Genomic DNA, 24962 nt, shown 5'->3' with positions numbered 1-24962 from the left:
TAGTTGTATTTTAACTTACCTTGGAAAGGTATATGAAGGATTTTTCACAGAGTTCTTTTATTGGAACCTCAAAATGTTATCCAGTTCTGATAGGTAAGAAAAAGAATGGGAAAAAAGCATTTTTACTTTTCCTTATATCTTTTTCCCTTTTTCTTTAGTTCTCTCCAAAAATTCTTGCCACAGAAATACACTGGCAATGGATGTCATAGATCCTCAAAAAAAAAAAAAATCACTTTGAAGAACTTCATTATTTCTATTAATACAACTACTATTAATAACAACAATAATCATGTTGTGCCCTTCTCCGCAGCCTCTCATCCAGGGATCTCAGAATGCTTTTCAAACATTAATTAAAAATCCTCTCGTCATCCCTGTGTGTTCCTAGGGCCAGGAGAGGAGAAATTGTATCTGCTCTGACATTAATTAAGCTGTCTCTTGGCTTGCAAACTAGGTAAATAGCTTTTCTTCCTTCCATTAACAAACAAGCCCGCTCTCCACGATGATTATCACAGATGTTCACGAGTGAGAGGAGAGATTACTTCTGCTGGGCACTGAGGAGAGGGCCTGACATGCTTGCCAGACCTGGCTGCTGAGGCTTTGCTTTTTACCAGTGGTTTTCCCAAACCTGGGCAGTCAGCAGCACCGCCTTAGGGGCTTTGCAAATAGACCTGTGTCTTGGCCATTTGTACTCCCTTCACACAGTTCTGATTTAGTAGATAAGGAGTAGGGCCCTGGAATCTGTATTTTTGAACATTTCCCTCTACTTTTTGATAATAATCACGTGTAAGTGGTACTTTTATTACTGGTTTCTTTCAAATATTATAAATGTCTTTTCTTGCCTTTTGTTTTCTTCTTGGTTAAGTTTGGGATATGCACATCTAGACCAGAGTTTCTCAAAATGTGGTCCTTGGATTTTTTTTAATCTAAAATACCTGGAAAACTTGTTAGTGATTCAGATATTTGGAGTACATTGTCCTTACTTATATTTATATTTCTTCCATGGGGATAAAGTTATTCCTACTTCTGAGAAAAAATGAACAATGCCTTGTCAGAAGCCACGAAGATAGTGTGAATCCTTGGACCTACTGGCCCCCCACTGTGAACATAAGGCATGTATGGATATTGTGTGTTAGCGTCTATGTCCATTATTCCAGAATTCATAGGACTTTCATGCTGTAAGCATTTTGGGGACAATTTATTCTTACCCGACTTATACAGAGGCAGGGAAACTGAGTCTCAGTCATTGTGGGAGTTCACTGTCATACAGATCATCACGCAGCCCACTGGTAGTGGAGGCAGCCCTGAAAGCTCTTCTCCCATCTCAGCATCCAAAGCCCCTTCTACATTGCCAAAAGGACACAGACCACCTCAGTGTAGACCTCTCTTGTATGTCATTTTAAGTCCCTTATTTTTAACAATGTTGGTTAAAGACAGAAGCCTGATATTGGAAACTGTTATTCTCCAAATCTCTGAGGGGAAAGAAAAGGAAACAAGCTGAGATAAGATGTTCGCCTTTTTAGCAAACTGCCTTCCTTCCCTCCTTTTTGTCTCTGTTCTTATCCTCAAGTCTACAGTTGACCTTGCTGGTGGCATGACAGGGACCAGCTGATGGACAGGGGACTGAAGTGTTTATTCAGACAACTAGAGACATTTGGGTGTGACATGAAAGACTGCTCACCAAAAATCATAGCACCGAGTCTGCATTTTATGTCCAAGAGCTTATAAGCCATTCACAGATCCCTTTCTTAATTGTTAATTGGAAGACCCTTCCTTCTAGAATATTCCCTGGGACAGTTTGGTTAGCCCCACTGTTATGGGTGGAGTCACAGGGACAGTTGTTCATTTTTATGACACAGCACGCCATTAGTGAGGCTGGAAATAGGGATCCCAAGGGATCCTATAACCCTATGGACGGTGGACCACCTGCTCTAGTAGCTCTTGGTTGTTCTTCATTGGGATGATGGTACAGTGTGTGGGTAGGTTTGTTTCCTCTTAAGGGAGGAAGGAAAATTGCTAATAAATTGAGGAACCACAGTGGGAGTAACTGTCATTTCTCCTCCATATCATCCTTGCAAGAAAATTGTGGGCCAGTTCTGCCAATCACATTTTACAGATGAGAAAACCGAGACTCAGAGAGTGAAGTATCTTGCAGAGCCATGAGTGGAATTGAGTCTTATACATCTTTATCCTTTTTGTGCTTTCTTAATACCTAGAATATTCTTTGCTCACAAAACAAAGATGAGTATCTCTTATTTCAAAGTCCACACTCCCCCCGTATACCTCACTGCCTGCCCACACAGGATTTTCTTAGGTTGTTTGTTGAAGTAAATAGAACTTTCTCTCTTTTATCCAATTGCATTAGCACTAACAGCAGTGAATCGTTCAGAAAGAAGAATGCAATCCTCAGTGTTTTTCATCTATTTCAGAATGAAAAAACAAGCAAAACAAAGCATCTGTATGCTCCAGCAGAACTCCTGTGGCCTTGCAAGTTCATGAATTTCTAGTCTCCACCAGACCGCTGCTTTTGGTAAACAGAGGGTGAGTCACTTAATCATTCTGTGTCTTCCTTCCACCTCCAGCAAGGCAGGGTAATTAGAATTTGTCACCCATCTATGTCAAAAGGGTGTGGTGATGGTAACCTTGTAATTATGAGGTTCTGGGCAAATATAAGAAACCCAGCTACCAGTAATGTATCACCGCTCATCCCACGTTGCAGATTGGCTTGTTGGGTTGGAGAATTTGCAACCCAGCAAATGCTTACCACTTTGTGGTTTAGAAGTCTGGAATGTTAGAGCTGGAAGAAATTCCTAGAGGTTACCTAGTGTGAACCCCACAGTTTGCAGCTGGAGAAACAGAAACCTGGAGTAGTTCTGAGATTGTATCTAGTCCCACAGTGAGTTCGAGACAGAACCCAGGTCTCCCGACTCCTGCCTTGGGCTTCCCTTTTCCTCCTCTGTCTCCAACTGTCCTGCTTTGGGGGAGGATTCTGACTCCTGTCTGGAGAGAGTGGCTGCAGATGAAAGTAGACTTGGGATGCAGTGACTGCCGGAGGCTGCCTTTCAGGTCAGACACACACCATTCACTTTCAGCTGAAAAACCTCCTTCAAATACGGCTGGGTGAGCCCAGCAAACCAGATGGGTAATTGCCTGGAGTGTGTAGGGACATGGTGGAGAGTGTGGTTCACTGAGTACCCAAGGAGGTTTGGCACATTATCATTTCCAGCCATCCAGAATGTGAATGACCAAACCCCAGTGGTCTGATCCTGTCAGATTAGTTTTACTTAACAGAGCCATGCCTCTGAGCTAAGCTGTACCCTGTACTTTTTAGGCATAAACTTGCAGAGTTGAAATTTAGCTGAGAGGATTAGAAAGAGATGTTAGAGAAACTGTACAAGTAGTTGTATCATTACCTTCATAAGAAAATCATCAAACCCTATTTATTTCCCCTCTTTCTTCCCCCATCCCTCCCTCCCTTCCTCCCTTCCTTCCTTCTTTCTGCATATAGTTATTTAGTGTCTACTATGCTCTAGATAGTCTAGGTTCCAAATATAATGATGAAAAAGATACACGAGGTCCCTGGCCTAGAGAGAGCTGACAGATGAAAAAAGCAGGTAAACAACATAAAAGATGGACAAGAGAGCATCAGAGAGTGATCGATGCCATGAAGAAATTAAAGCAGGTGACACGTTGCAGACAGCTGGGGCCTCTGTGGAGATGGAATTTGAGCTGTGATTCAGAACCAGCCACACAGAGATCTGGGAGCAGAGTCTTCCCTGCAGGAGTGAGAGCAAACGCAGAGGCCTTGAGGCAGAGAGAGTTTTGTAAATTTGAGGAGTGAAAACAGAGCTATTGGTGCTGTTGTATAATAAGCTAGGGAGAGAGTAGTGGGTCCTGAGGCTGGAAAGGTGGAACTGGGTCATGTCATATTGGCTTTTGTAGGTGGTGGTAAGGACTTTAGATTTTATTCTAAGTGCAAAGGGAAATAAATGATATCTTGTGTGTGTGTCTTGTGGGGAGGTATCTTGTGCTAAATGGGAGGATTTATGTTTTAAAAAGAAAGTTCAGATTTTTTGTGGAAACAAAGCTTCCATAGCTGTGGAAATGGTCTCTCTTGCAGGAGGCCTGGGCAGTCACACAGGTGTTAATGATTGCAACTGAAAGTGGCTGGTGCAGGAGAGAGAAAAAAAGAGTGGATGGATTTAAAGTCGATTTTGGAGCTGAATCTGATGTAACTTTTTAAGGGATTGCATGTGGGGAAGGACGGAAATGGGGAAGAGAGGAATCAAAATGATGCTAAATGTTGTATCTGAGCAGTGGGTGGCTGGTGGCGATATTGGTAGTGGGGAATGCAAAGGCACACGTTGGGGATAAAATCGAGGAAATCAGGGTTCTGTTTGGCCATTTTAGGCTTGATAAGATGATCAGATATTCACCTGGAAATGTCAATCATAGAATTACAGTTAATTACAGCTTAGAGTTCAGAGCTCAGTGGAGAGGTATGATGGAGGTACAATCTGATGGTCTTCCATGGATGGTATTTAAAACCATGGGAATATATATAGGCTGGTCAAAGGAAACACTGGAGATGGAGAATGGTGGGGCCCTGGAGGAACCCTGGAACAATTCATCTTCTCAAGTTTGAAGGGAGAGGACAGGAAGAAAGAGGGGGGGAAGTAATTAGTGTATAAGGAAGAACAACAGAAGAACGTGGAGTGACAAAAACTAAGGGTGTGTTTTAAGGAGTATTGAATGGTCAACAGTATCTAATCTTGCCAAGAATTGGAGTAAGATGAGGAAATAGAAAAGTGCCAAGTAAATTTGGAAGCATGGTGGACTTGGTGATGATTTCCAATAACCTTGACAAGAAGAATCAACTGTAGGGGAAAGGTAATGGCTTAAGAAGAAATGCCACGGCTTGTAAATAAGCCGTTCAGTTTTTTTTGCCATGCAGTGGAGCAGAAAGTACTCTAGAAACTGAGGTGGATCACAGGTTCGATGGAGGTTGTACGGGGTCAATAGGAATAGATGTCATTGGGACATAATGAAGAATGGGTATACATTGATGGAATGATTTGGTAAAGAAGGAGAAATTGATTACTAGGAAATGAATGGATACTATGAGAAGCAGAAAAGGTATGGGGGCTGGAGCATAAGTGGAGGGCTAGGTAAGAAAGGCACACTTCATCCACTGTAGTGGGGGGACAGCCAGAAACTGTGGGAACAGATCCAGGGAGGGAGACGGTGGCAGATTAGTGAGGTAAGATAAAGCAGTTTCTTTTTAGTTGTTTCATTTTCTCACCAAATATGAGGCGACATCATTAATTGATGTATGTGTGTATATGAGTCTTGGGGGAATAATGGTCCTGGAGGAGAGAAACGATGTTAGAATTCCATTTTGGTAAGTAGGTGAATGAATATATCCTGGAAGTATGTTTGGCTTGTTTAGAGACCTTTCAACTATCTGGTTATGATTTCCATTCTAACACTGGTTATGATTTTCAAATTTATACCTGACAACATGGTTCTGTTTTTTTCCCCTGGTACCATTCAACTTTATGGAGAAAGCATTGAGCAGAGAGATAGTTGGGTTTAACCATCGTTAGCATTTATGCAGAGGAACATAACAGACGCCAAGTGAGGCAAGAGAGTTGAGTAGGTAGCAAGAGGGTGATTATAATGACAAACCATAGGTTCTCAACAGGGTATGGAGGGCAGTACGTATGAGAGGTGAGGGCTTGTGAAAAAGTGAAATGTCAGTGGATTGGATGTAGTAGTGAAGCTAACGAATAGTAAAATGGGAGTATATGTAATAATATAATACAGTATAATACATATATGCATATCTATCTATCTCTCTTCCCCCCTCTCTCTATCAATCATTAAGAAGGAAAGATAACCAGTGGTGGTAGAGGTTTTGAAGGTGGTGTGTTTATTTGATGAAAAGGATGTGACTGTGTGTGAGTTGGCAGCTGAATTGGGGTACAAGAAAAGACCACAGTGGGTGAGGCGGTCAAGGACTTGAGAGGTGAGGCTCTTGGGTGATTTAAACAACCTGGTTGGTTATTGATGACAACTGGAGTAAGATACAAAGAAAAAGATCAAATGTTGCTATTTTCAGTGAAGAATGTGGAAGACCAGAATATTGGCAGGGAACAGCAAACAAACAACAAAACTATAGCAACTAAAAAGAGAGTTAGTGGGTGTTAAAGGCTGGGAGCACAAATACTAAAGGAGCATTGACATGGAAATACAGTAAAAGTAACCCATATTATATCAATGTATGATCTTGTTAAAGAATGATCAGCTTATTTTTAGGGTACTCAAATGATTTTAAAAAATTAGAATTCTGTACTTGAAGAGAATCCCCCACCATGAAGAAATTTAACAAATGTTATTTCTAGGAAATGTCCTTGAATCATTATATTTTTCAATAAAATGATAAGACATCCCAGTTGTAAATACCTTACCTTACCTAAGCTGTAAATACCTTAATGCAATAAACTCCAAAATTAATGAGTTTGTTAAAATATTTGGTTTAATTGTTTCAGGTAATATACTTGCTTTCTGCTGACATAAGGCAGTATTCTCCCCAATTTAAAAAAAAAAATCTAATATCAGTCTCTATGTTGTATACAAAGTATTGTTTCTTGGTAACAGTGTTGACTTACTTCTGATTAAAGTTGGTACCTTGGAAATAGGTCAGTGATTGCATGTAATGAATACTGTCTCCTGTACTATACAGTCAATACATCTGCTTCTCACCAAAGTAAGAAAGTGAAGCCTGTTTTATGCAGTATTTTACTTGACTAGAAAGCTGCTTAGCATGTCAGTCTCATAAAAATCCAATCTCCTTGCAATAAGGAGCAGCTCTCTAATATTGTAACAGCTACAGGGGGACAATAAAGGATGGTATAATTATATTTTCTTACCCGGGGTGACCTCTAGTGTGAAACAATGGCATTTTAGAGTTCCTAGGGATCTGAATTAACAACACTTTACCAATTATGATAATTTTGCTTTTTTTTTTTGTCCTCAAGATCACAGGTAATTTGTCTTGCTGGAACTTTCTTGAGCTGTTACTTGATTTTTAAAGTCAAGAAATCTGTATCTTTTTTCTTTTAGTGGCCTTCAGGTCCCCACCTACAAGTCTTTATAATTTTATTTTTAGTAAGTGGGAGATCTGGCCCATATTTCTTACCTTGGCTTGTTTGATTTCATTTTCAAGCTCACCAGTGCCACATTTCAGTAGATTCCTCTTCTTGTGTATTCCTCCTTTGCCACATAAGTTATTGCCTCTCATTTGAAAACCCACCCTTCCGTGCTTTATATTTTTGTTTTGCTGGGGCTGGTACTCCACAAACCAGGTTTCTGTTTTGCCAGAGGCTACAATATAGGCTCTGTCAATAGGGGGCACTAGAGGGCCTGGATGAAGAGGAATTTGCTCCTTCCTGTCTGCTTCCTGTTCTCTGAGCATCTCCCCAACAGTGCTGCTTCTCCCTGGCAGCAGCAGTTCATCCTGTAGATGCAGCTGATCCATTTGCAGTTGTTTTTTCCAACACCTGCTACACAGGAAGCCCTTTTCAGAGTCTGAGTGTTGGCTCGACGAGGCTGTGCTTTCAGGGTTGTAAGTTTCAGTGCTTTCAGCTCCCTTTTGCTTCTCCTGGGCCCTAGGGAGGAGGTGCTTCCTTCAGTAGCCACCTCTTTGATACATTGGGGTTCTCTTCTTATTCTTTTAGTTGTCTAGTTACAACTTTATTCCTAGCCCAAATTCCTCATATTAAATTCTCTTTGCTAAGATAGCCTGTATGGTTTCTAGTTCCTGATCTGGCCCTGACCACTACTCGGCCTCAACTTTCCATTTCTTAATACACATGCAGTCAAAAGCCCACACCAACTAATAGTCTTCAGTCCTTACTTTCAGGTTAATAGTTATTTTTAATGTGAGAGACAGAATGTCTTAGTAAATAAGAATACAGGCTGTTGAATTAGACAGGTCTGGGTTGAATTCCTACTCTTTATAGCTGTTTGAACCTTTCTGGGCCTGTTTCCTTGTCTGTAAAGGAGGAAGAGCATCTACCTCCGGGGACTCTCGAAAGGATTTGGGAAGATGAAGCACATCAATCACTTAGCACAGTGCTTGGCACATGGAAAACGATAAATCATAGCTGTTTGGGAGTTTGAGATTTACAAATGTTAGCCACTATATATAAAAACAGATTTAAAAAGAGTTTCTTCTGTATAGCACGGGGAACTATGTTCAATATCTTGTAAGAAGCTCTAATGGAAAAAAATGTAAACTAATATATGCATGTATATGCATGACTGGGACATTGGCTATGCACCATAGATTGACACGTTGTAACTGACTGTACTTCAATTAAAACAAAACCCTCAAAAATTAATTTTTTTACCCATTTCTATATAATCTTAAACAGACTATATTCTTCAAAACAAATAAAACAAGGCAAACAAACCCTAAGCAAACATACAGACAAAACAAGACAGCACAATCCTTGGCACCAGCAGGATGTAAGGTTGTTGTATTTTATGAGTGATTTTCAGATGACTAATTCAAATTTAAAATAATGTTTATCTCATGCTCCTCTCCTCTCCCACATGATGAACAGAAGGGAAGGTGCCAAAAAGAATGGATTAAAATTAAATTAACTACTATTAAAAAAAACCCCACTGATCCTCAGAGTTTTTCTCTCTTGCTCTCCACATATACACAGACACGTACACACGCACTTACATTCATAAGGTCTTTCTTTTGTGTACAGAACACTAATCTTCTGTTTCTTATTCATTTTTCAAGTATGTATTTTACATCTAAAATGAGGACGGTTGGAAGTTTTTTAGCTGAATGCCTGGAGGAAAAGAAAGAAGATTCAGAAAATCTATTTCTAGGTTTCTAGCAGTGTATGAGAGAAGACAGGGCAAGAACTAAGTGTGATACAAGGTAAAAAATGATAATAGCTGTAAGAGGGGCATACTCTGTCTGTAGTTAGGAGTTCTGAACATGGAAATATTTCTTTAGCTGGAAGGTTAGGGATGGCTTTTTGGAGAAGACATCGTTTGAACTGGGTCCTCCAGTGTGGGCAGGAGTTAGGTGACCCTGGGTTGGGAATACCAAAGTGTGGGAAAATTAAGCAAATATTTAAGGAAGTATTTGGTGGCTAGAAAATTGCACATAGTTCTCTTTGACTACAGTTCTCGGTGCACAGAGTTAAACAGTTGAATCATTAGTGTGAGGCTGGCTCACAGCAGAGGGTCTTTGATGTCGGGCGAAAGAACCTGGACTTTAAAGCAAAAGCTTTAGGAGGGCTTCAAAAGATTTTGAGGAAGAAAGAAAAATCAGAGCTATTCTCAGGAAAGGGAATCTGATCGTATTGGGAAAATTTGATTGGAAAAGACCAAGGTTGGCACCTAGCAGCCATTTGGATGATATTGCATATGGCTGGGACAGAGGTACAGAAAGCTTCCCCTTGGTGGCAGGAAAGGAGAGGAGACACAAGTATGGTGTTAATGTATTGGCTTTACAGAACTTGTCAACTGGATGAACTTGAGCAGCTGGGGGAAGGGAGAAAGCAAACTGCTGTGAGAGTTTTGAGCTGGGTTAGCCATAGGGATAAAAGTTCCATTGGCAAAATATAGAACATGGAGGAGGAACAGGAGATTGTGTCAGAGGGAAGCTGGACTTGATTAATCGAAGTCTGTATAGGACATTCAGGAAAAATTGTCTTACATGCTTTTGGAATATAAGACTATAGACTGGGAGGGAAGTCGGAGTTTGAGATGCATATTTTGGCATCTGAAATATAAGTGGTAGGTGAGTCATTAATTGGATGAGATTGACAAGAGAGGGAACATAGAAGAGACAAGGACAGATCCAGGTACATGGCATTTAGAGCAGGGACTGACACACTACAGCCCGTGGGTCACATTTGCCCTACTACCTTTTTTGTAAATAAAGTTTTGTTGAAACACAGCCATGCTCATGCATTTACATATTACCAGTGCTGCATTTGCATTGCAGGACAGAGTCCAGTAGCTGTGACAGACACCGTGTGGCCCTCAGTGCCTAAAATATTTCCTATCTACTCTTTACAGTTTTACAGAAAACATTGACTAACCTCTGATTTAGACAGTGAGGGAAAAAGTTAGAATCCAAACAATGACTAGTCAGATATTTGAAGTTAAAAAGAAGATGATTTGTCATGAAAGGCAAAGAAGAGTCTCTGAAGGCAAACTGAAGGAATCGACAATATCAAATCCCGCCACAGCATTTCCCAAAAGATACCCAGAGAAAATGAGTTACAGGTGTTTGAAGAGATATTGATCTCCTTAGTGCATCCCGGGGTGGGCCTGGGATGACCGGAGCCTTCAGGATTTCAAGTAGGGTTGCCAGGTTTAGCAAATAATAAGACATGACACGCAGTTAAATTTGAATTTAATAAAAAAAATACATATTTTTAATACCAGCAAGTTCCATGCAATATTTGGGACACGGTTTTTCCAAAAAAAAAAAAAAAAAAAAAAAAAGATTTGTTCTTTATCTACAATTCAAATTTAACTGGGTGTCTTGTGTTTTTCTGGGAACTTAGCCATGAGCAGCCTCATCCAGGGCTAGCAGGGGACTGCCTGAGCGAGGAGGGCTGATCATCAGTCCGGTAATCAACACAGGTAGCAAGAGTGGTGGGCAAAACTGGGCACTTGCTGTTCTAGCTGGGTACCCTGACCGGCGCTAAGAAGGGGTGGTCTCACTGAGCAGCTGTCTCACGTGCCACACGTGAGTGGCTGAAAGGGTTTGTGTTCCGTGAGCCTAAAGAGCGTGCAGCAGGTCGGGGTGGGGTCATCATCAGAGGCAGCCCTGAACCTCCGATTTCACATGCATTGCTTCCGTCCTTGGTGCAGCTGCTGTTTACTTTCAGTGACGCAGAACTGAGCTGCGTGATGACAGCGCTAACGATATGTGTGCTGTCTACAAATAAGAGCTTCCTCATTATTTTCAGTTACTTAGGAAGAATGATTTGATAGGCTACAAAATATTTCACAACCTAAGTCGACATTACTTGTACCAATGAAAGAAAAAATACTCTTTAAAAATAGATTACCATTGCAAATTTTGGGGTGGCTGTAAAATTTGGTTTAAAATTTATTTTTGGTGTGTTTGAATGAGGTTTCTCTTGGATGGGCATCCACAAGAATAGAAAGGGCTCATTATTAAAAACCTGATAAATAACTATAAGTAGCCATTTCAAGCAAAAATCATGATAGAAAAAGTGAAATCAAAAATGTGAAATAAGGAAATCAAACTCAAGTGTTTAATTAAGTTAAGCAGTTTGAAAAGACTGGAAGTTTCATACAGCTCAATTTTGAATACTCTTGCAAGTTTGGTTCCTCAGAAACAGTCACTGAAATGGGGTTTTGAGGGGCATGGTATTTATTAGGACCCACAACCATGGAGGGAAGTTGGGACAGGATTGGGCAGAGGAGATTGTATTGTGATGAGTTCGAAGTCTGGGCCAAGGTCCCCCTTCCCCCCAGGCACCTCTGGAGACTTCAAGGCCCCACAGAGTTGTTCCCTGATGGGTCAATGAAGATGAGGCCTCATGCTCTTGCCTTGATTGGTGACTAGATGTGGGACGCCCCATGGCCTGTGTGTTCTTGGGCAAGGTGAGGCGATCCCTGAAGGAGCTGACGGCTGCAGGTGTCTAAATCCTTTCCGCGAGGAGGGACTGCAATGTGCGTCCCCTGCTCATCACAAATACTACATTTGAAACTCTGTTTTATTTTTATTTTCAAATTATTTGATATAAAGAAAACATAATGATTTTTTTGCTATATCCATGCAGAGGTTCTTAAATCCCCTTCAGTTTTTTCAGTGTGCTGTACAAACACCATCATATCCTAGGTCTGCCAGTGATATATGCACAGCACTGTGCTCTTCAGCAGTTGAGAAGGAAAGACCTTGACTCATCTTAATTTTTATCCTTTCAGCGTCTTGCCAGAAGTCGGTATGACTTAGAGTGTATACATTTGATTCCCCTGAGAAATATAAATAGCAGAGTAGGCTTGCTGTTTATTTTGGCGACATTCTGGTACTTAAAAGCCACCAGTGACATGGATGTTCATGGCTTCCTCTTAATTTGGTGGTTCTTGGCAGTAGCAAATGTGTTACAAACAGTTGAATTTCAAATGAAAGCAACAGGTGTCCAGCATCCCTCTGACTTGGCTGCAGCTTTTGCTGGGTTTGTGTAACTCTGACCTGCTATTGTTCAAAGCGTTTTTCTCATTACCTGTGTTTTAGAGTCTGACACCTGGATATAGAAATGTCTCAGTTGCCTTAAGATCATAGATCATTATTTGCTAAACTTGGATAAATACTGTAATTATCATGGTGTGTATGTGTGTGTATGTGTGATGTGTTAAGAGGGTTGGAGCCTGTTTGAAGAAGGTCATAAGTGACAATCACAGAGCATTTACTCTCCCATCCCCTCCCCCTGCCCATATTTATTAAATTAGAATCTCCAGGATGAAACCTCTATGTTTTTATCAAATACTCAGGTTTGGAAAACACTGACCTAGAGTGGCATTGAATGGTTTTTATAGTCTTTCTTATCCTGTGTGTCTGGCCTGATTTCCCACTGTTTACCTTTAATGCATTCCTTACTAGCAAGTTGAGCTGCTCACCACACAGAGCACGCGGGGGCTGAGCTGGGGCTTGGGCGGGCGCCCCTCTCCATGACAGGCAGGAGGAAAGGGCATCTCACTGTGGTCCTCCTCCCAGCCTCTCAGGCCCTGGAGAGTTCTGCAGAGGGCATGCCGATGTTTCTGTTTTATCGAGGAGTCCCACAACTTGTGTGTTTCCAGGTCGGAGGTTTTTAGGGTATTTATTTTTATTTTTAATAAAGAATTCTGTTTCATAGTCCTGGGCTTAAGGACCGTCAACAAACTGATGCGTGCTCTATTAATTGTTCTTTTTCTGCTATTCTTAGCTCATTTCAGGACTTTGCTAACTTTTCAAGTTTCCTGCAAATAGTGTCTTCCTCTAGTTTCTGAAAATTGTATTTATCTTCTAATTTTTGTCCCTAATACTTTATCCTATTAACTCTCATTAGCTTCTTTGTTTTTTTCCCCAGTTTTACCCTTTATCATTTGTATTAGCAGTTCATTTTATTATTTATAATTCAAAACCTCTTTTATTCCTAATTTCTTACTTTGAAGTCTAGATTTATTTTTATGAATTTATATTGTCCTGACTTTGAATTTTATAATCTATGTTATACTAAATATATTTAATTTCTGTGAAGGTCTTTTTTTTATATTCATGCTTTATATTTAAAAATATTTATTATTTTAAAAGGCTTTGCTACTTATTTTTTTTGTCAATGTTAGTAAAAATTTGTACTTTATTATGTAATTTTTATTTTTATCTAGTGCATCTTAAAAAATACCTACTGCAAACTTTTAAAAACAACTTACATTAGATTTTTGTAGTTGCTGTTTTGGGTGTAGTTGATTTGTGTATAATGACTGGCAAGGATGGATGTAGTGGGTTGGGGGGGAGCTCATCCCAAATAGGGGAAGCTCTATTAACCCCCCCACCAAGATTTAATCTTAAATTGTGAGAAGATGTACGTGAGAAGCCTTCCAACATCAATAATGATTTTATGTGGAGAAATAGCATACTTGTTCTATGAGAATATTTCTTTTGACACTGTGCACTGTTCAGTCCTAATATGCCTGTTATAAAATCCATGCCTGTTAGTACAGTCCATTAGGGTTGTACTCTTTACGTGACTCCACTTTTCTCAGAGATAGTCTTAAGACTGCCCACTTGGCTGATTCCACTGCAAGCCCTTCCCTACGTGCATTTAACTTGAACCCCAAAGTCAGTAGACACCTCCACTTTTGGGGACCAGTGTAATATGTGCTATGCTCTTGACTCTGGGTGAGGGTGATTTGCCAGGTACGGGCAAGCAAGCCCAAGAGACATCATGCCAAACACTGCCACTGTCTAAGATTTTAGATTAGCCAGTGGTCACATTGTTTTCCAGCTGGCAAATACCTTGAAACGACCTAAGTTTCCTCCCTGGGATGTTGTTAGAGGGAGTGTAGAAGTCCCAGCTTTCCTGGTGGGCTTAATATCCAGTCTGCAGAAGAGATGTTTTTTATGCTCTTTAAAATTTGAAATATTTTTCACCTCATTAATTTTAAGTGACAAACCAAAAACTTTGAGGAGGTTATGCCCAGTTCTCTGGGTGATGTGAAGAGGACCTGTTTTCCCCAGTTCTGCCTCAGTGAATTTTGGGTGTGATGCAATTTGCTTCAATGTAGCTATCCTTATGGAGGCACATCTTTCTGTGTGGATATCAGTTTACATTTTGAAAATCTTCTTTAAAATTGGTTTAATACAAAGCATAGTTAATTATTTCTAGGGACCTGTGGCCAAGACTGAAAATAAAATTGCTAGAGATCTGTGTGGAATGATTGAGAAATGGCATGATTGCTTTCATGTAGACCCAGGCTCAGCAAACTGTTTCTGTAAGGGGACAGAGAGTAAACGTTTTCATTTTTGCAGGCCATGAAGTCTGTTGCAATTATTTAGCTCTGCCCTTAAGGCTGAAAAAAAGCCATAGACAGGCAATATGCAAATGAATGGGTATTTTTGTGTTCCAACATACCTTTCTTTACAGAAACAGTCAGTGGGGTGGATTAGGCCTGCTGGCTTTATTTTGCTTAGGCATAGTTTGCTGACCTCTGGTGTAGACCATTGCTTTAGGGAACGATGTGTCACCTAACTAGAAACTTTTGCACAACTCTGAAGGATTAAGGCTTCTAGGAAGAATTTGTAGTCCTCCTTAATCTCCTCTCCTTGAATCTAGACTGGTCTTCATGACTTACTTGTCTACTAGAATGAGGTGGAAGTGAAATTTTGTGTCTTTTGAAGCTGATTCTTAAGAGGTTTTGCAGTTTCTTCCTCGGGAACATTCTGTAAGCCCCAAGCCACCATATAAGAAGCTTAACCATTGTGACTCCATGATATACTCAAAGGTGTTTCCTTACTTTGTTCAAGTCTCTGCTCAAAAATTGCCTCTTCAGAAAAGCACTGTTTGACCAATATATCTAAAAGAGCTTGTCTCACCTTACCCTGGTGTAGGGAAGAGAAAAAAGTTTCCTCAGCTCTCCTCCATTCTCCAGCTGGGGCCATGCAAATTAGACTGACAAAAGACGGATTAAGAGGAGAAAAGGGATTTGAGCTTTATTTGATGCTAATTTTTTACTTGACATGGTGGTCTACCTAGAAAAACAACTAGGACTGAGAGCTTATATTACCATTTTTAACAAAGAGGAAATAAATTGTGGAAATGTGACAAGACAAGGGAAAAGGGTTTCAGGGCCTCCAAGGGTGGCAAACTGGGAAGCTAAGTATGTAGGGGAAACAGATGGACGCTAAGGGTCATTTTGGTAGGGTTTGTTTGTGTAGATCCGTCTCAGTGCCAGCTTTCCGTCTTCTTCACGGCCATAAAGCTTTCCTGGGAGGAAGGGTTTATGGCAATCCTCGTTTCTCTGCTTTTAGTCAGATAAGGGAAGCTCCAGGAAGGCATCTTTCTGTATCTCTTGATTCTCAGTTGCCTTCAACTCAAAATAATCTATATACGCAAGTGCTGTGTTTGGGGGTAGCGTATTCTGATCCTCTTCACTAGTAATTTTCTTTCTCTTTTTTCCTGCTTTATATTTCTCCATAGCACTACAGATTTATTTGTTTATGTATTTATTTTTCTTTATTGTGAGTCTCTCACACTAGATTATAAACTCCATAAAGGCAGAGTTTTTTTTTCCTATTAGCCTGGCACAAGTGAGGTGCTCAGTAAACTTTTATTTTTAAATGAATCAATCTTCTAATTCTTGTTTGATTCATTTCATGTGTGTTTATCTGAATTACCTCCAGTATTTTAGAGAATGAACTGACCTATGAGTAGCAAATAAATGAAGTTACAACTTTTTTCCCATTAAATATCTCTTGCTTCTCTCTGTTGCATTTTTCTAAGCTAGGAGTATTTTCCCTTCTCTTTCCATCACCTTTGTTTCTGGACCTCTAAATGCTTGTCACTAGAATGAACACTACTTCCACCTTTGAACTTGACCCTGATTCTTCATTTCAAGAATTCTTCACCTCTTTCCCCTGTGCTTCCAGTAGATAATACTTTGTTTTCCTCTGAAGACATGGAAAAGCCTCATTTATATCTAACCTTTAAAAATATATGTATTAACATTATTTATCAACCGTTCTTATTTCTCTTACTGTAATAATATATGAAGGTAAAAACCCATATCTGAATATCTGACCTTTATAAAACTATCATACTGACTTATATATAATGTTCTCTCTGTCTCTCTATGTGTATGTGTGTGTGTGTGTGTGTGTGTGTGTGTGTGAGAGTGTATGAAAACTAGAAAAATGAAGGTAGGTATAAATAAATGCGAAACAGAATCTTGAAAATAGGCCAAAAATGTGTTGGCCTTTCAGTGTTATTTAATTTCTTGTGGCCTCTAAATTTCTTCCTTCCTGGAACTGTAAGTCTAAGATATGAAAATCGTCTTGCAAGAGATAGAGTAAAAACGATTTCAGTGAAAAATGTATGCAAATTAGGCCAATGAATAAAAGGTAAAAACAAATCCTAGCATCCTCGTTTACTTTCTCACCTACTTTGTTTTTTTGTGGATCTGCTGGTTGATTTCTGATAGATTCATCCTGGTTTTTGTTGTTGTTGTTGTTGTTGTTGTTGTTGTTGTCAAGCTCATAGTTTTTATTTTACGAGCACGTGGAGTGGCTCTCTTACACTGTAGATGTTCATACCACAACCTCCATCGTTTAGATATTTTCTGCTGTAAGATTATGTTCAACAGAGGACCTGGCTGTTAAAAATTATGCATAGATCTATGCTAAATCTGGAGAAAGTGTAAATCATTATCAAAAATTAATTTTCTCCTTTGTACAAAAAATATGAAATCATTGTAATTCCAATGGTGCTGTGTTATCAGTTTCAATAGAAAAACCATTATTGAGATTATTTTAAATTCATTAACAAAAGGAACTTTATTATGAAGATAGTCTGGTCTTAGCCATATTGAAAATAATTTACTCATGCTTTTATTCTCTAATTAGAGTTTTAGCCAACGCAGGCTGGTTAGAGAAAACAATATCAAGAAATGAAAGAGAGGATAAAAACACACTATTAATCTTTGAGCTAAAATATTAAAAATAATCTGAAATAAATGAGGTTCTGAAACTTCTGAAATTAAACTAAAGTGGAACGTTAAAATCATTTATATTATGCAACTTTTTGAGCCTGACTTCCACTTGTGCTCCCGGTCAGCACATGGTGAGTCTCCAGAAGCAGGAAAACTAAGGTGTCACCCACAGGAGAATTCTGGGGCCGTGGACGCAGGGGCAGGTGGTCTTTTACTGACAGTGTTTTGAGCTGAATTGAGAATTTACCAGGGCTGGAAAACGGTTGCTTCCATGGACTTCCACACTGGGGACCGTATAGCAATGGCCACTCAGCATCAGTCCACAAATAATATTTAGCCTCCATTTGCCTGAAGAACCCCACTCTTGATAGGATGCTTCAGGCTGTTTGAATACAAAAGGAATTGAAGTAGTTATTTCCTTGAGGAGTTTACAGTCTTCTTGAGGACATAGAAACAAATGAAAAAAACTAGGGAGGGTGACGGAATATGGGAAAGCCAAAAAAGACTCTAGAGATGAAGTGACAGTTAAACTGAAGGAGGAAGTAGTTGATTGGGGTAGGTGGGGAAGGGGAGGAAAGATATTTTAGGTTAAAGGTATAGTATTAGTAAAGTGTAGGAAGCAAATACATACTGTTCATTTTCCATTTTATTTCACATAATGTTGAACAAAGCACATACTACCAACCATAATATGGTAATTGTTTTTTGGAAAAACTAAAGAATTAGTGAAAATTAAAACATGGATAAAATAATAGATGAATGCAAGTTTGAGGTTAGAATACAGAAAGCTGCCAAGTGCAAGGCCACCTCTATTCGTAGAGAGATCAGCCAACTATCCAGAAATAAGCCAAAAAAAGAAAAAGGAAAAAAAAAAGAGAAGAGGCTTTGAGTGACTGCAGTAGTCAGAGAAGCACTGTACAAAAGGCTCTTCAGACATGTGCTGTGTAATATGTCAGTCACTTGCCATGCCTGACTACTGAGTACGTGAACGTGGCCAGTCTGGGTGAGTCACTGTGTAAAATACATGCTGTTTTGAAGACTGACTATTGGAAAACTACCTGTAAAATATCTCATTAAAGTTTTATATTAATTATATGTTGAAATGACAACGTTTGGGGTCTGTTGGGTTAAATAAATTATTAAAATTGATTTCCATGGTTTTAATTTTTAAAGTGGCTAGTAGAAAATGTAAAATTCCGTATTTGACTCACATCATATCATTACTGGACAACGCTGCTTCAGACTCTCTCTTATGACCTGTTTAATCCTTACTCTTCACACAAATCTAACATGTTTGCGTGTGTTTAAAATCTCTTAGCAATTAGAATCATCAAAAAAAGAAGGTGGTATGGGGATAAGTACAATGTGGGGAGCCTGGCAGAGACTTCTGTGTTGATAGTAGTGAGAATTTATAGTTCTTGAGAACTTATAATTAGTCAATGAGATAAAACCTAAAGATTTGAGGGCACTGTGTTACTTAGCTATCGCTCTTGTTAACCCCAGACCCAGTGGTTTCTAAATAGAATCATTTGTTTTTAACTTAACCATCTGCATGTTGGTTTGGGTTTAGCTGACCTAAGCTGGGTTTGGCTCCAGGCTGCTGGTTGGATAAAGGCTTGCTCCTCTTATATCTTGTCCTCATTGGACCGGTGGCTGCCTGAATCTTTTCCTTTTCAGAGTACAAGTGAGCATATTGAGCTGCCCTAGGACATTTCAAACCTCTGCTTGCAGAATTCTGCTAATACCCCATTAGTCAGAGCAGCCCGTGTGGTCACACTGAGAGTTACAGTGGGGGAGGTACTTTCCCCACCGTGAGTCTGTGCCACGGCCACGTGTGCATATCCTCTAGTGAAGACTTGAGACAAAGAATATGATCTACCACAAGCACCTACAAAGCAACACACAGGCAGCTGATACCTGGGCCATGAGAGAGGAAATAGAAAATCATTAAAAGACACCCAAGCAAAACAAGAAGAAAATTCTAGAGCCATTTGGTATAAACATAAATAGTTCTGAATACCTCAGAAGCATCTGAAAGCTTCTAATAATGCTTTCTGCTTTTATTGATAGTCTGCTAAATTTTTTAATAGGCCCAGCCCAGAACTGGATCATGTGACCAAGACCTAGTCAATCACCACATCATGTTCTCTGGTCATCAGTTTTTTTGTTTTTTTTTTTTAATGTAAGCATTACCTATATAGTCTTAGTTAGCATTCCTTGGAGGAAAATATCGCTCTGCTTTTCAGATTAAAACACTAGCCTCAGAGGAGTTAAGAAAAATGATCAGGGTCACGAAGCCACAAGAAGTTCCAGAATGCCACTCTGGACTATAAGACTTGCAATCGTATATTTTTTTGTTCTTCAACATGGTTTCTAGGAAAATGAAATAAGCAGTCAGAGCTAGTCCATACTGTCATGGATTGAGGTTCCTGGTGATGACCTTGTTTTTAGAAAAATAATGTATTATGTTTTCTATTTGTATAGCATACTTTGAAGGGGGTCAGGATATGCCATCCCAAATAGGCCACTTTGGCGTAAGGATTATTTTGTGCTGAAGGTAATTGATAGTCAACAGATGCAGGGAGAGTTCTCTGCCCTCCCCTTTTCTGTATAAAAGCAGGGCGTAAGTTTCCCTTTGTGAAGGGGTTCTTCCTCTATACCAAAAAGAGGACTGCCACTCATCACGAGACAGCCAGCCAGCACTGAGATGTGTATGCATAAACAAACTTTACTAAAATAACCCCATCTTTCATTAGTTCCCCCCACATATTTTCTAGCCACTTCCCCACAATTTGTCATCCAGGTAAGCCCTAACCCCCTTTCCCTTGTTAGAATGGTACATAAGCTACTGAGTCTGGCCACTTCTTTGAGTTTCACTTCTTTTCTGGGGACTCCTGTGCATGTAATACATTAATAAAAATTGTGTGTCTTTTCTCTTGTTAATCTGTCTTTTCTTAGTCTAATTCACAGGTCTCTAGTCAGTGAACACAAGAGAGTAAGGCTACAGCTTTTCCTCCCCGACATTCTCTTCTCAAGAAGTTAAAATAATACTCAAATTTATTTCTGCTTGAAAGAATAAGATTTGCTATAATTTGTGTATCCCTTTAGGTTTCTTTGTTCCCTTGGAACAGCACAGACATGATTTTTCTAATTGTTTAATGAAAGAATTAACTTAGAAATTTCAGTTCCATGACCTACAGTCTCCCAGATCACCATAAAAATGAGTAACTGTTGTCTATAAAACTGTCTAGATGTGGAGTAAAGTACCTATGGCGTGTATGAATTAGCAAAGAAATCCTGGAAGATGAGTTTTTTGTTTATTTGTGAATTTGTTTTCCTAGAGTGAAAGGACAGGGACTGATGGGGCCGGAGGAAGAAGAAGTAATATATTGTTTATGAAACTTTACAAGTGGAAAGTGAGTTCTGTTTGGAGATTTCAAGATCACCCATTTTAAAAAGGGACCCTGTTTTGGATTTTTGAGCCAAGAATTAGCAAAATGGTAGAGGCGTAACTTTAACTCCCGTGTACCTTGAGATGGCCCAAATTTGGATTACTCTTAGAGCAACTTGGGATTCTCTAAAGATCTGATGGACTTCAGAGTCTTTATCATGTGGTATCAGAATTAAGACAGACCGTGCCTTTACTTCCTTGGCTTGTGACATGAGTAATATGGAAACATTTCCAGGCACTAGGAAGTGGGAACTCATGAAAAAATGTCAAGCCTGGTGTATCTCCTCTTGTTCCCGCTAAGGTGTAATAGAAATGCTGAACTCAATTTCTGATATCCTGGAAAAATGGCTCTGTTCCCCCTTGTTTCTCATTTCTACCTCTGTTTTTGGCTAGCTGTGACCCTGTACCACGAGGGATATGAGGCACTGTACTCTCCTGGAATAATATGAGACGAAGTTGGGTGATGAAGGAGGGAGTCTGCCCTCCTTACGCTTGAGGTCACCCGCTAACACTCCACGCATCCATCTGCTTTTCCTAGGAATATGCCCCCTGCTGCCCCCTACTTTTTACTGTATTCATTTCCATCACACTGCTCTTCTTTACTCCCTGTTTCTCTTTTTAAAGATAGAGCCAGTGTTTTTCTCTAGTGATGTGCATGGGGTCAAGGATGTGAGATCTTAAAACCAAAAAGCTATATATATACATTTTTGGTTTTCAACCCAATGTAACTGTGGAAATGCCTGCTTTTAAAAAATTAATAAGGAAATAATAGGAACAAAAACTCAGGCAACAGCGAAGGGTCAGAGTGTGGTTAAGCATTGTGTTTTTAAAGGAACAGTGAGCTGTTGTTGACTGAGTTTCTGGAGACATTGGGTCCTTCAGGGACTTGCCTCTTGACACTGAATTTTTAGTTTGGCACATTTTTATACTATTGTTTAGGTACTGTGGAAATGATAGCTGAAGGAAAAGGAGGTTGGACGTGAAAAGCCTGACTGAATGTGGTTGAGACTAACACAGAAAAAGCAGCTCTTATAGCAGATGTTTTTGTGCTGGTGTCTTAAACTTGCTCTCATACAGATGCTTTTTTTTTTTTTTTTGAACTGCCAACTAATTTATTTATCTTTGTATCTTGCATGCAATAAAGTTTATTCTTTTCGATGTCCAGATCTATGAGTTTTGACGAATGCAAAGTTATAAAAACTACCACCATGATCTAGATACCGAATTGTTCCTTCACCTCTAAAATTTCCTTGTGCTCTCCCTTGGTAATCAGCTCTTTCTCTGCCCCCATCACTGGCATTCACTGATCCGTTTTCTGTCCGTGTAGTTTTGCCTTTTCCAAAATGTCATATAAACATAGTTGTGAAGTGTGTAACATTTTGACTCCAGCTTCTTTCCCTTAACATGATACATTTGTGGTTCACCTATTGGTTTCATGCATCAGTAATTTATTCTTATTTTTTGATGAATAATATTCCATTGAGTTGAATACTACTCAGTTTATGTATCCATTCACCAGTTGAAGATCATTTAGGATGTTTTCAGTATTTGCAGTTATGACTAAACCTGCCATAAACATTTGCTTACAGGTTTTTGTGAATCAGTTTTAATTTCTCTTGGGTAAAATGTCTAGAAGTGGGATGGCTAGGTTATTAGATTTCTGTTGCTGCTGTAACTAATTACTACAAATTTAGTCACTTAAAGCCACATAATGACATAAATGTATTCTCTTACAGTTCTGGAGGGCAGAAGTCTAAACTGGGTTGGCAGGGCTGTGTTTCTTCTGGAGGCTCTAGGAAAGAATCCACTTCCTTGCCTGTTGCAGCGTCTAGAAGCCAACCATCTTCCTTGGCCAATGGCCCTGTATCATTCTGACTTCTGTGGTCACATCTCCTTGTGTGACTCTGTCCTTACCTCCCTTATGATTGCATTGGTCCCACTTTGATAATCCAGGCTTCTATCCTCATTTCAAGATCTTTAACTTAATCACAGCCTCACATTCCCTTCAAAGCCCCTTTTACCAGATAAGGTGATATACTCAGATTCTGGGGATTTAGTTGTGGATATCTTTGGGGGGGCCATTGTTTTGCCTACCACCACTGGGACACATAACAAGTGTACATTTAAATTTCTAAGAAGCTGCCAAAATGATGCTTTAAAAAATATTATCATACTCTAAATTTTTGCTACTGTTTCCAAATGTGTTAATGATATATTGAGCTTGTCAATCAGGGTATGTTTCTGCATCATTTTGAAATTTTTTGCTGTATGTCAGAGAAAACCCAACACAAATTGACAGTCAGAAAAAGGAAAGTTATTGGCTTAAAAACATAAAAGGTCTAGGCTGAAATTTTGCTGTCACCATTTCTGAATTCAGGGTTCAAACACTGTCATCATTATTTAGTTTTTCTCTTTGTATTGAGTTTGCATCATTTACAGGCTCCATGCAGTTGCAAGGAGATGACAGTAGCTCCCTATCTTCTACTCTCTTTGGTTCAAGTACCAGGGAACAGATGCCCAATGATGTCTCAGTACTTTCAGCAAAGGTCTCATTGGTTCTTATTGTTCTCATTGGATCACATGACAATCCTGTGAACCAGTCACTGTGGCCAGAGAATATGATGTGCAGATTGGTCTTGGTCACATGATCTGCACCTGAACTGAGCAAGAGTTTTAACCTGGGGACTGTGGACTGAAAATGAGAGAGGAATGGAGCCCAAAGAGAAAACCGAGGCTATTTCTAGAAGAGGATATGAATGTTGGAGATGCACTCTGCAAATATCCTCTCTAATTTCTTGAACTTTGAATACAGCTCTATAATTAATTCTCCTTTGAGGAAGTTACTCTTTTGAGTGTATTTACCTACTTTTGGCAAATGAGGAAAGTAAGGAACCATATTAAATTCAATTATCTCACCAGGGATTGCTTACAGACTCAGTGGGGAGACAGGTAACTAGGGATGTGCTGAAACCAGTGCACACAATGATTGCAACAGGAATAGAGACAAGGGAAATATCATTGTGTATGTAGGTGTATGTGTGTCCCCACCCACCAAAAAAAAGACTTCATGGAGAAGAGGAGAGCTTGAATTGGACATTGCATTGGAGAGAATACACGTTATTTTTAGTCTGTGGCTTGTGCTTTCATGATTTGTACTTCTGGTCTCCTATCCAAGAAAATTTTTCATTTTTCACAAAGTACTCTGTTTTCTTCTAAAAACATCAAAGTTTCTTAAATTAATTTTTGGGTATGGTATGAGCTAGAGGCACAGGTTCATTTTTTTCCCCCAATGACTTAAGAATATCAAAAACCCTCTTCTGACTGCCATCAAGACATTGTCACTGAATGCTTCATATTCTCCATTCCTTTTTTTCTTTGGTTCTCAATTCCCAGCACTGGTTAAATTCATGAGTCTTGAGCCTGCAGAACAGAGATTTTATGTTCAAAACCTCCGTGAGTCTGGTCTGACAGTGAGTCTTGCTCTGTAGTCTGTCCTACCACTCGCTGCTCTGATGCTGGATCATTGATCTGTGTACCACTTCCCCTACATGGAGGCTTCTGAAATATTAGCTAAATGAGAGGCATTCATTTTAACTTCAGCAGAATCTGTGCAGATTTTCAGTTTTTATTAACACATCTTGCTCTCACTCCCACAGCACCAAAATCCCACCTCAGTCCCTCAGATTGTCATCTCCCAGGTTTATCCCACCCCTTCTCTTCATGGGGTCAGCTGAAGATGAAAGATGATTTTCTTCCCAAGGAGAACTTCAGTGTCTTGAGCCTCATAACTTCTTGTGTAATTTCCTGTCAGTTCTCTCCTAGGGCACGGACTCCAAGAGCTGATTGATGTGGACGAGTTTTCTGCAGTCGAGATGCTCAGTAACAATTTGCTGCCTGGCCCTACCACATTCTTTTCACAAGAGTTTTCAGGGAAAAAGATTTTTTAACTTGAGGTTATTTGCACTCTAATGATTTCTTTCTGGCAGAGCTTATTGAAAAAATAATTTCGTGGTTAGAATAAAGATGCACGCTTTTATTTGGTTATGAACACACTTTTATATTCTAGAGTTCTAGATAGGTCTGGAGGGACATTTTGAAGACAAATTATAGGCATTTGGCACCTTAAGGGCTAAAAGAAGAGTAAGGTCTTTGAGAAGATTTAGCCTCCATTTTATGTACTTTCAGGCCACATACTACAGTTTATATGGAAGTTCAGTGAAAACATTAGGTGCTGGCACTAAGGGTTTTTAAG

The 24962-nt window shown here is 39.5% G+C and overlaps 1 long non-coding RNA gene across 7 annotated transcripts in view; it reads left to right on the top strand.

The window, feature by feature from the left end:
• LOC123616261 (uncharacterized) overlaps positions 1–24962 on the top strand; it is a 556494-nt gene that overhangs the window by 173832 nt on the left and 357700 nt on the right. For all 7 annotated transcript variants that reach the window (XR_012506409.1, XR_012506412.1, XR_012506411.1 and 4 more), the window contains exon 3: positions 2427–2538. This is a non-coding gene — a long non-coding RNA (uncharacterized LOC123616261). The remainder of the gene's footprint in view (positions 1–2426; positions 2539–24962) is intronic.

Source organism: Camelus bactrianus, chromosome 4 (assembly GCF_048773025.1).
Source record: "Camelus bactrianus isolate YW-2024 breed Bactrian camel chromosome 4, ASM4877302v1, whole genome shotgun sequence".
Taxonomy (NCBI): Eukaryota; Metazoa; Chordata; class Mammalia; order Artiodactyla; family Camelidae; genus Camelus; species Camelus bactrianus.
This window is presented reverse-complemented; position numbering and strand designations above follow the sequence as displayed.